The sequence below is a fragment of the Cucurbita pepo genome, chromosome LG18 (genome assembly GCF_002806865.2).
Source record: "Cucurbita pepo subsp. pepo cultivar mu-cu-16 chromosome LG18, ASM280686v2, whole genome shotgun sequence".
In the NCBI taxonomy this organism is placed as follows: Eukaryota; Viridiplantae; Streptophyta; class Magnoliopsida; order Cucurbitales; family Cucurbitaceae; genus Cucurbita; species Cucurbita pepo.
This window is the reverse complement of record NC_036655.1, coordinates 2540688-2553532: the sequence shown is the minus strand read 5'-3', so window position 1 is coordinate 2553532 and position 12845 is coordinate 2540688.

Sequence of the window (12845 nt, the reverse complement as noted above, 5' to 3'; positions counted from 1 at the left end):
TGTGTTGAAGGGTCACTTGTACATGTATAGATATATGTATAAGTATATGTATGAATAGATACATGTAGGTTCATTAGTTCCTAATTAAACAGGTGCATGACTTTTGGATAATGAATGGTAATGGGGAATGTCCCAAATTACCTATATATATATGTGTATGTTGGCATGGGTGGAAGAAGTAGAAAATCAATTAAGCATTTCTTATTACAAAGTTCTCTTCTCCCAAAGAATTCTACCAAATTTCTCTGTTGTCACCAACAAAGAGATCCACCCAGATTACTTCATGAGCAATACAAGATCAAAAGGGAGAGGAAAAGTGAAGGAAGAAGCAAGAAACCCTTCAGCACTAGTAGAAAAGTTTACAGATAAGGAGGCGTCTGAAAAACGTGAAGTCCTCATGATCATGGTATTGCTACTAGAAAGGTTCCCAAAAATCTATCCTAACTTCCCATAATCATTGTTAAAGACCATCATCAACCTCGGGTGGGAGATGTTGTTCCATTGATGAAGGTGTTCTATGCACACATTGTCCAAGAGAAAGACTATAACATAATAGTTAGAGGATAGATGGTTGATTGGAGCCCTCAGGCCATTAACCTATTATTCCAACTCCATACCTTCAAGCATACTACCTTCAATGAAATGGTAGTAGCCCCCTCTAATGTGCAACTCAAAACAACTTTGGAAATAGTCAGCCTTAGAGTAACAAAGTGGAAATTTTCAAGAGGACGCGCAAGGACAATGGAATCAGTATACCTCAACCGTAAAGCTAAGGTGTAGGCTGCATTTGTGAAGGCCAATCTGCTACCTACACACATGACACAACACTGTCTGTTGATCGAGTCCTAATGATATTTGCAATCATAAAAAACTTAAGTATTGATGTATGCAAGGTTATAACAGAAGAAATAGGTAAATGTGTGAGTAAAAGGGTGGAAAAACTGTTTTTCCCACAATTGATAATCATGTTGTGTCTGGAAGCAGGAGTGCCTTTTGATGAAGAGGAAGAAAAGTTGGATGCAAAAAGTCTGATGGAATTAACAGGAGGCCGCAAGAAAAACTCAAGTGAAAACAATGAAGTAAGTTGCTTGAAGAACAAGTTAGCAGCAAGCTCAACATTTTCAAGCTTCCCAATGAGATTTTTAAAGAATAAAGCCACATAAAAACATCTCATTTAGTAGAAGAGGAAGAGAGCACTTCCTCTAAATATGACTAAAGAAAAGGGAAACTACGCCACCAGAAGAGATCCTAATAGCACCTTACACAAATAGAGAATCAAAACAGGCAAAACAATGTTTTCCTTGAAGACTACAATCGAAGAAGAGATGTTAAAGCACATTTTGGATGACAAGACTCCGAAAGAAGTACGAGATATATTTGTCATGCTATTCTCAAAGAAGAACGATATGAGACTACAATTTCTGGAGAACGAGGTGTTACCAATCTCACAACGCGATACGACGATTGCTTAATACTTCCACAGGGTCAAGCCGATCTGTCGAGAGATCACTGAACTAGATCTAAAGTTTGTTATTGGAGAAGCTCGAATGAAGAGGATAATTATTCACGGATTGCAACCAAAATATAGAAGTTTCGTTATTGTTGTACAAAGACAACCTGCTCAACCATCACTTGTAGAGTTTCAAATTTTTTTAGCTATCCAAGAAGCCATGACTAAACAAATGGAGGCATCACATTAAAGGGTGAAAAAGAAACACTCTACACAAATGAAAGTCAGAGCCAAAATAAGTCATCTACCAACTGTCACAGCCCAATATTTTACTACGGACCGTGACTAACGACACGACACAAATGCACAAAGAGATTTAAATATGAAATAAAGAAAATCATCAAATTCCAATAAAGTTTTTTGAACGACAACCACAAACACAAGATCGTTTGGAAAATAAATTTCAAAAGAATGCAAATATAAAAATAAAGACTAAGACTGGACTGACGCCTTGGGACAACCCATTCCTCTGTGACACTTCCCGTCTGATCACGCCCACTCTTGACCGAGGCCTCGCGCTCCTGAAAAAAAAAAGGGAAAACATAGCAAGGATGAGTATAAAAATATACTCAGTAAGCCACCTACTTGTAGGCTCTCTTCGCATCTTAATTTAACAGGTTGCCACGGTTTCCTATTTCAGTTCTAGGACATCTGGTCCTAATCTTGGTCCCTTGGGGCTTGCCCCTTGGGTCTCACTGGTTCTTCGTTCTTTCATTAAACGCCTAGAGGTTCTTTATGCCAAGCTAATGTGGTCGGTATCTCTCTATGAGGTGCTACCTCTACATGGCTATCTGGGACTACATGGTACATAGCCTAGGGGTGTGCTGAGTACCCCTACGCCCATTTAGTCCCCCTATNCATATCGCTCCTAACAGAAATTCCCTAATCTTATCATAGAAATGGGCCCTAGCAATTAACAGAGGGTGCATGCAATCTTCTTCTAACATCATAGTATGTAATTCATGCAAACTAGGCATACCGGCTCAACGGGGCGATGACCTCCATCAAGCACCCAGAGCACGAAGTTCGCGCTCAATGGGGCGAATTCATCCATCAAGCACCTGAAACCCGACATACACAATTCTAACATAAATTAACGCATGCATACATACAACGGAAGCTTAAAGCATACAACAACACTCATGTAATTTACCCATTATAAACACAACAGTTAATTTGACTAATAGTTTACATGGAGAGCTAAGGTGAAGCAGGACTACTAGCATGCATGCAATCTGAGTGAATCCTACAAGTATTTCTTCCTAAATACCGGGTGGTGACTTACCTGGTTGACGCGTGCCCTTTTTGCTAGCGTTTCTTTGCCCGTGAGGTGTTCACAAATACTGATTTCTTTAAATTAGGTCCCTATTCACGTAAAAACAGTATTAGAACTGGAACCGGGACAAAAAATCGGGCAAACAGAAAACAACCGGGCCAAATTGGCCGTTCCACGCGCGCGGGAAGACACCAGTCGCAGGCTGCACGCGTGCCTGCCACGCGGGCTCGCTTCCGCGTATTCGCAGTCGGCCGGCCCGATCGGCTCGACTCGCGTTGCGGTCGGCCCGGCTTGCAGGCGACACGTGTCGACGCCTCGCTGGAGCTGCATTGCTCCAGCCGATGGTCGACGCGTGTCCGGTGCCTGTCGCCGCTCGCCGGCTATTTTTTTTCTCTCTCTTTCTTCTTTCTTCTCTGTCCTCTGAAAACCGAAACCCAGTCTGTTTTTTCCGATTTTCATAACTTTTGATCCGTAGATCGGATCGATATGATTCCTTCGGCAAAGTTCTAGATCGTGTTACAGGCTATGTCCAAGTATTTTTTCTGTAATTTTTTCTTGACTATCGGATGATTTAAGAACGTCGAAGTTCGCTCACTATTCTTGGACGACTCTCGGATCTCCGCCTCTGGGTTGAGGTCTCGGCCAAACTTCTTCACAGACCGTGCGTGAGTTGTTCCTAGGTGAAGATTTCAGCATTTTAGGATCGATTCACGTAGAGGAAAACTCATATCTGAGCAATGTCGTTCAGAAACCTTACCTCGCGAAATGTTCTTAGGTTTTGACGGAGCGTCGGCCTTGCTAGCCTCTCAATCCTTGTACGAGTCTTGTCTGGAGATGGATTCCGGCGGTGGTCCGTTAATCTTTCCGGCTGACTCCTCTCTGATTTCTCTCTAACTTCTTCTTTCTTTTGCAGGGAATCTGACGGGGTTCTCCTTGGACCCCTATTAGGGCTGAAGGGGCAAAAAAGTTGACTTAGCCCCCGCTTTTTTTTTTTCTCTCTCTCTCTCTTTGCGTTACACCAACACATGGATACAAACATGGTGACAAAAGAAATTACCAAGGAACTGCACAACTTGGGAGAGTTTAAAAGAACGACAACGAGTTCTCAAGGGAAGAGATTTGAAGGTATTTGCTATAATTGTAGGAAGGGTCACATGTCCAAGAATTGTTGGTCCAAGAAAAATATGCCGAAAGTAATGTGACAACCTCCAAAAAGAAAATGGAGGATGAATAGGATGCAGAGGTAATATGTACTACAAAAGAAGACGAGCTAACGCTCATGGCGATGATGGAAGAACATATCGATTATGAGAACTGTTATTTAAAAGCCTGTGTTTTTCTTTATTTAGGTTATTCATGTTTTCCTTAAAATTAGTTAGTTAAATCTTGTTTTTAGGCAATTTGAATTGATGCACACACGTAGAATGGAATAGCATATTTAGCTGGCCATTTGGGCCATGTTTAGGACCAAGATTTGTTGGTCACTTTGGCCAGTTTTAGAATATAGTTTGTTTTAAATAGTCTGAACATTACTCTTGGGAGGTTCACCACATAGACGTGAAGTCCGCTTTCCTCAACGGATAGCTGAAGGAGATCGTCTACATCCGACAACCACCTGACTTCCTGGACAACGATAACCCCGACAAGGTACTACGCCTGCACAAGGCACTCTATGGGCTTCGGCAAGCACCACGAGCCTGGAACGCGAAGCTCGACAATACCCTACTTTCACTAAAGTTCAAGCGCTGTGCCTTTGAGCATGGCATGTACACACATGGCCACGGCAAGCAGCGGCTGATCGTCACCACGAGCCTGGAACGCGAAGCTCGATAGTACCCTACTTTCGCTGAAGTTCAAGCGATGTGCCTCTAAGCATGGCATGTACACGCACGGCCACGGCGAGCTGCGGCTGATCATGGGAGTGTACATCGATGACCTCATAATCACTGGAGGCGACATGGAAGTTCTTGGAAGATTTAAGAGAGAGATGTCAAAGAACTTCAAGATGAGCGATCTCGGTGTGCTTAACTACTACCTTGGCATCGAAATGCAATAGAGTACTGCCGGCATCACCATCTGTCAAGGTGCATACGTGAAGAAGTTGCTGGACACAACTGGGCTAGCGGACAGTAACCCTATAGGGACGCCAATGGAGGCCCGGCTCCAACTAAGGAAGGCTGGCACTACGACGGTAGTTGACGCCACCAATTACCGTAGCATTGTTGGGAGTCTGCGCTATCTGGTAAACAGACGCCCTGACCTCACTTATTTCGTTGGATACGTGAGTAGGTTTATGGAAGCATCTAGGGATGAACATCTTGTGGCTGTCAAACGCATCTTGGAGCATCTTATGGCAGTTAAGCGCATCTTGCGCTATGTGGCCGGAACTAGAGGCTGGGGTGTGAGATACTGTGTAGGAAGAGGAAAGAAGAAGCTTGAGCTGGTCGGCTACAGTGATAGTGTCATGGGCGGTGACGTTGATGATTATAAGAGCACTAGCGGGATGATTTACTTCCTCCCAGGCGGCGCGATCTACTAACAATCAACTAAATAGAAGGTAGTTACTCTGTCTTCTTGCGAAGCAGAGTACATCGCCACTTCGACGGTGGCCACACAGGGGGTCTGGCTTGCGCTGCTGATGGAAGAACTCATCGGGAGAGAAGGCGATCCACCAACGTCATACGTGGACAACAAAGCTACGATCTCCCTGATAAAAAATTCAGTTTTGCACGAACGGAACAAGCACATAGAGATGAGGTTTCATTACAACTGGGAATGTGCAGATCGGGGGCTTATCAAGATTGACTTCATCCGAACAGAGGAACAGCTTGCAGACATTTTCACCAAGTCTCTGGCGGGGGTAAAATTTGATAAACTTCGCTTAAAGTTCGAAGATCAAATAATAAGGTAGATATACACAGGTTGTTGTTTTTCGACAATCGGCAAGGATAATCGGCAAGTGAAATCCTTTTCGGTGAGAGGAAATCGACGGGAAGTTGTTGGAAGAAAATAAAAATGCAAAAAAATAAAGAGAGAGAATTGCTGAAGACTTTTGCTTAAAATGAGGTGATATTTTCTTCTCAACAGATTCACCTATTTAAATAATTAACTACCCTAAAAATGGCCGGAGAGTGGCCAACTAAATCTCCACCATTTCATTAAGAATGGCCACCTATAAAATTGGTAATCCATTCGACGTGTTTGTCAAACGGTCAAAGAAAGATATTTAATTAACTAATTAAAACGTGTAAATCTAAATAAGGAAACCTCAGGCTTTTATCTAACAATCTCCTCCTAAAACCTGTGGTATATCTACCTTATTTTGTTTGAACTCTGATTTGAGCCCTATGGCTCGGTATCCCTGGCTGCATGTTCTCCAGACTCCACGTCTTGTTCGGCCACCTCTTCTTCGGGCTGGCGCGCCGCCAGTTCCGGTGGTTCACCTCTTCCCAGTAGGTCTTCCATCCTCCGGTACTTGGCCACCAGACCATCATCATGATCAACATCTAGCGTTGAATCCGCAGTTCGTGGTGTTGCGAACTCCACTGGTTCAGGGGGTGCAGCTGCTGGCGTCGGTAACGGTTCCTGATGATGTGCTCCTCCTTCTTCCGACTCGGTGATGAGGTACTCCGCCGTGAATTGATTTGAGTTGTGGTCTACCTCAATCATGTTGTTCCACTGCTAGAAGGTGCTCTCGTCGAAGATGACGTTGCGCGACACGTGAGCTCGCCCCTCTGCAGGATCATAGAACCTGTACGCCTTTTTTTCGGGTTCGTAGCCGATGAAGACGACCTTCAGCCCCCTGGGATCGAGCTTGGCGAGGTGGGGACGCGTGTCTTTCATGTATGCGACGCAACCAAACACTCGGAGATGACGTACCGCTGGCTTCTTGTGGTACCAGGCCTCGTGTGGCGTCTTCCCGTCGAGGCTTCGCGTTGGCGACCGATTGAGGAGGTAGACGGTCGTCATTACCGCCTCTCCTCAGAACCTCCCGGGCATCCCGACTGTCATCAGTAATGACCTTGCTGTCCCAACGATGGTTTGATTTTGGCGTTAGGTGCCGCTGCATACCGAGCTCGTCGCAGTACTTACCGAAGCTGCATCTTCTTCCCGCATTCTGCCTCCGCTCGTGCTTGACTGCGCTTAATTGCCTCTGCTGCCTCACTTTTCGCTTGTAGCAGAATCAGCCACATGAAGCGGCTTTTGTCATCGACCAGCAGGAGGAAGAGGGTCTTACCGCCTGGGGTCGTCGGCTTGATGGGCCCGCAGATATCGCCGTGCACGAGCTCCAATGGTTCACCTGCGTGGTAGGATGCCTGAGACAGAAAGGGGGTGCGCCTCTGTTTGCCGATGAGGCACCCGTTGCACAGCTTGTTCACGCCTTTGATTGCCGGCAAATCGTGCACCATCTCCTCCTTGTGTAATTTTTTTAGAGCAGGAAAGTTTAGGTGCCCGTACCTTGCATACCACCTCCAAGATACCTCTTCGGTCCTAGCCGAGAGGCTGACTGATTGCTCTATCTCCAACTCTAGGATATAAAGGCGGTTTGCCGTGCACTGAACTTGCGTGAGCAGCCGTCGTCGATCATCGCAGATCCTAAGTAGCCCGGGTCCTCGATAGAAATGTGGCAGCCGGCCTCATCGAGTTGACCCAGGCTCACAATGTTAGCCTTGAGCCTCGAGATGAAGTAGACGCCGGTCAACTTGTGGTGCTTGCCTCCCTTGCCGACGAACAGGATGGTGCCGCGCCCTTCAATCTCGACGACGGACCCATCGCCGAATTTCACTGACCCGCGAATCCCTGAGTCAAGCTCAGAGAACGCAGACTTGGCCCCGGTCATATGGTTTGATGCCCCCCGCGTCGAGGACGAGGACTCATCGCCGGTGCTCTTGCTGCTTGCCTCTTTCACCGATTTGAGCGAGTTTATTTGGAATCGGAATTAGGGACGTCAAGTAGAACTGATGTAGTCACCATCAAAAGAGTCGGCTCGTCCTCCTCGGGAGGATGAGAACAAAGATCAGTATTTATTTATAAACTCTCCCGGTGGAGGGGTAATAGCCGGAATAGCTATTTATGATACTATGCAATTTGTGAAACCAGATATGCATATAATATGCATGGGATTAGCCGCTTCAATGGGATCTTTCATTCTGGTCGGAGGAGAAATTACCAAACGTCTAGCATTCCTTCACGCTCGCCGCCAATGAGTTTTTTTTAGACAAAAAAGAAAAACTATGCCTTCGCCATAGAAAATATGAATATTAAGAGTAGTATGAGATAAAAGGCATTTGCGATTTTAGCTGATTTATCGGAGGCCTCTTTCAGCGTCACAAACTTTTTTGTTTTCGTGACGGAAGACTGGCTCACAATGTTAGCCTTGAGCCTCGAGATGAAGTAGACGCCGATCAACTTGTGGTGCTTGCCTCCCTTGCCGACGAACAGGATGGTGCCACGCCCTTCGATCTCGACGACGGAGCCGTCGCCGAATTTCACCGACCCGCGAATCCCTGAGTCAAGCTCAGAGAACGCAGACTTGACCCCGGTCATATGGTTTGATGCCCCCCGCGTCGAGGACGAGAACTCATCGCTGGTGCTTTTGCTGCTTGCCTCTTTCACTGATTTGAGCGAGTTTATTTGGAATCGGAATTAGGGACGTCAAGTAGGACTGATGTAGTCACCATGAAAAGAGCCGGCTCATCCTCCTCGGATTGAGCCACATGGGCCTTCTCGACCGTCTCCTTGTTCCTGAGCTTGCTCCAATAATTCTTGCTCAGGTGACCTCTCTTCCCACAGTACGAGCACTGGATTGGCCCGTCATCAATCGGCCCCTTCTTTCGATCCGCCTCTTTTGCGCGCATGCGCCTGCGAGATTTCCATGGCTTCTTACCGCTTTTGCGGCTGGAGGGCCCATTGCTTTCGCCGATGTCGTCACGGAGCTTTAGGCGTGCAAGCCATTCCTCCTCAGTGAGGAGTAGACGACCCTCCTTGTCGAGGGCTGAAGCAGTATTTTGGCTTCTTACCGCTTTTGTGGCTGGAGGGCCCATTGCTCTCGCCGACGTCGTCACGGAGCTTTAGGCGTGCAAGCCATTCCTCCTCAGTGAGGAATAGACGACCCTCCTTGTCGAGGGCTGAAGCAGTATTTTTCTTCCGCTGCTCGACGTTACGTAGTCTTTCACTCCGTCCACCATTAAGTCGTTCACGTCAAGCAATGTCTCCATAATCACGTCAACAAGGCCCACTCGTTGTAGTTGGACCTTGTCACCATCGAGTACTGAAGAACGGTGGCGGTCGTCGTCTCCCTAATCACTCGCTAAAACAACAACTCGACGTCCGTCATCAGGCCCACTCGTTGTAGTTGGACCTTGTCAGCATCGAGTACTAAAAAACGGTGGCGGTCGTCATCTCCCTAATCACTCGCTAAAACAACAACTCGACGTCCGTCATCACAGCGGCGGCGACGTGGAGGAGTGAGTGAGCCTGCCCAAGATGGACCCCACGATGTGTGTATTTTCGCACTTTGGATTTTCTTCTACTCAAACCTGAGACCTGTGTGTTGTTAGGTCGACGCTTTAACCACTTGAGCTATTCAACTTGATTGTTGATAAGGTTGACTCCTCCACAATGATATACCACCGATGGCTTCCGATTCATCTATTTAAATAGTTAACTATCCTAAAAAGGCTGGAGGGTGGCCAACTAAAACTGCGCCATTTCATTGAGAATGGCCACCTACAAAATTGGTAATACATTCGACGTGTTTGTCAAACGGTCAAAGGAAGATATTTAATTAACTAATTAAAACGTGTAAATCTAAATAAGGAAACCTCATGCTTTTATCTAACATAGTTTTTAGGAGAAGATTATCAGATAAAAAGCCTGTGTTTTTCTTTATTTAAGTTATTCACGTTTTCCTTCAAATTAGTTAGTTGAATCTTGTTTTCAGGCAATCTAAATTCATGCACACACATAGAATGGAATATCGTACGTGCCATTTGGGCCATATTTAGGCGCAAGATTTGTTAGCCACTTCGGCCATGTTTAGAATATAGTTTGTTTTATATAGCCTAATCAAATGAGAAACATAAGCACCGTTGTTCAGTAACAACAAATCTCAAAACTTTCATTCTCTTCCTCCTTCTGTTATTTTCTTGTGCTTTCTGTTTGTTTCCTTTTTTCAACAATTTTCTTCGGCTGTTTTTCCTCTGTCCAATGATCTCCTCTCACCAGTGGCGATTTGCTTAGTCAAAGGACATAAAAAATGACTGGATCATTGATTTAATATGCCCAAACCACATGACTGGAGATGAGAGTGGCATAATGGAAGCAAGGTGGGCCTTGAAGAAGGAAGTATTATCAGACTTGGACAACATTGAAGAAATTCTTCCACGGAAGATGAGGGAAAAAATTGTACATTTGCTTAAGTGTTGATGTGTCTGAAGATCCAAGTGACACTAACAAATTAGATGATCAGTAAGAATCCAAAAACCAGATTCAAAGTATGCTAACACAACTATTATAGAAGACGAAGTTAAAGAACTAGAGACGTATGAAGAAGCATTACAAGATATGGCTTGGTAGAAAGCAATGGAGGAAGAATTTATAACACTAGAGCAAAATGGGAACTAGTGCTAAGACTAAGGGATGTTAAATCCATCTTTTGCAGGAGGATTTATATAATAAAGCGTCCTCTGGATGGATCAATCAAGAGATACAAGGCTCGGACTACAGCTTTAGGGTTCTCTCAACAATATGGACTAGACTATGATGAAACATTTAGTCAAGTGGCAAAGATCACTGTCGTACGAGTCTCTCTAGCACTTCGAGTAAGTAAAGACTTGAAATTATGATAGTTGATTGTGAATAATGTTTTTTTACACGGAGAGTTGGATTGGGAGATTTACATGAACAACCGAAGAGATTTGAGAATGTAGTTGGAGTCATGAGTTAGTATAAGCAAAGTTCGAAGAAACTTCATTTGGATGTGGCTCTACATATCCAGCGATATGTCAAAGGTACAATCGGCTATGATCTTTTGTACAAAAGAAGCGAATACTACAAGCTAGCTGGATATTGTGATTCTGATTATGTAGGATATCACGATACTCGAAGATCAAACACCGGGTATATGTTCAAGCTCGGTTCGGGAACAATTTCTTGGTATAGTAAAAGATAACCAACAGTATCATTGTCAACTACAGAAGTGGAGTACAAGAAACGACTAGAGTAGCTCAAGAAAGTACATGGCTGGAACTCTTAATGGAGGATTTGCACCAGAAAGTTGATTATCTGATAATACTTCATTAGACAATCAATTTGCGGTTCGTTTAGTCGAAAATCTGTTATTTTATGCTAGAAGAAAGCACACGGTCATTTTATTAGATAGAAAATCTTGAAGGAAAAATACAGAAGACCAATGGTAGACTTGCGTGCAAAAGTGTTGAATACTCGTAAGTATGAAGAATTTCACTATCAATTCAACCTGATGCAGCTAATGTGGACTAGTGGGGAGTGTTAAAATATCATCACTAACCGAATAGGGTCAAACCCAATAATTGTACGGTGTATTTTAGAAAAATGATTTAGAAATAAATATACCTAGGTATTTTAGGAATAAATTTTTTAGTCTCCCCGTAAATACCTGTAACGTCCAAAAAAAAAAAACGGCCGAGGGGCAAAAAGGACATTTTACCCCTCAGCCCATTATAGGGGTCTTGAGCGTCCTCCTCAGAGATCCTGCAAAAGAAGAAGAGTGAGAGAGAAGGACTGAGAGAAGGTTTGAGAGAGAGAAAAACGGATTTGCCGGAGTTTTCGTCGGAGAGTCGCCTATAGAATCCATTCCCCACTAAGACCTGTACTCTGAAGCCTTCTTGGAGTGAAGTAAGAACTCGTGTGGAGATTTCCTCCTCTTTCCTCAAGATCAGAAACAAAAAAAAAAAACCCAAGCTAAGATTTCGAACTATACCTTCCAGATCTGAGATCTTTGTTGAGGAGTAGAATTATTAAGTCTATTACCTCCTTCTAGGGAAGATTCGCCACTGATCTTGGTGAGGAAAACGGACGAAACGACGAGATCGGAGAGACTACCCAAGAACGGTAAGGATATTACCGGACTCTTTCCGACGCTCATAACTCACCTTATGACTAAACAAAAATCAAGAAAGAAATACTAGCACGTAGGTAGATAGATGATCTAAAACGTTGTTGAAGAAACCATTTCTGTTCGGATCAAGAATCGAAAGATAGAAAATGGAGAGTACCTCGGAAAACTAACCGGAAAACTTTGGTTCTCTGCTAGGAGGGAGAAGCCGCCGGCGTACCACGTGGCAACCAGTAAGAGGGCCGCGTGCGCCAATCGCCTCCGAACACGCGTCGAGCGTCGCCTGGGAAAACGCGGCTCCAGCGCTCCTGCGACACGCGTCCCTGGCTTCGCGACCCGACCCGTACTCCTTGGCTGACCCAATACCCGCACGGCGAACCGAATCAAGCCGACGACCCGCGGTCCACCCGAATCACTGCTTTCGACCCGAACCCGCGACCCGCGACTGCAGAAATCTCTGGGCGCGTGACACTCGCGCGTGGGATCTGCGAGTGGCTGCTCCCCGGCGTGTGACTGGCGCGTGGAGGCGCGTGATCTAATTGAGGAAAAATCACCCTCTTTCGATACGCCAAGTGTGTGGAAACGCTGCGTAAGGGCACGTAGCATCCAGGTAAGTCACCACACGGAATTTAGGAAGTAATACTTGTAGGAACCGCTTGGGATGCATGCATGCTAGTCTGAATTACCTTAGGTTGTAGCTTCCCGTAACGATCGTGGGGAAATAGATTATTGAAAATGTGATGTATGCTGTGATTTGTTATGAGAGTTACTTGGTTACTGCTTATATGCTTTTAGTTCCCGTTTTTTTTTATGCATATGTATATCTTTTTGCTGAATGGAGGATGGGAAATTGCGAACTCTGTGCTCCGGGAGTTGATGGATGTTATCACCCCGTCGAGCTTGTATGATTACTTTGCATGAAATGTGTTTGAGGATTTTGAATAATAGTTATGTACGTACTC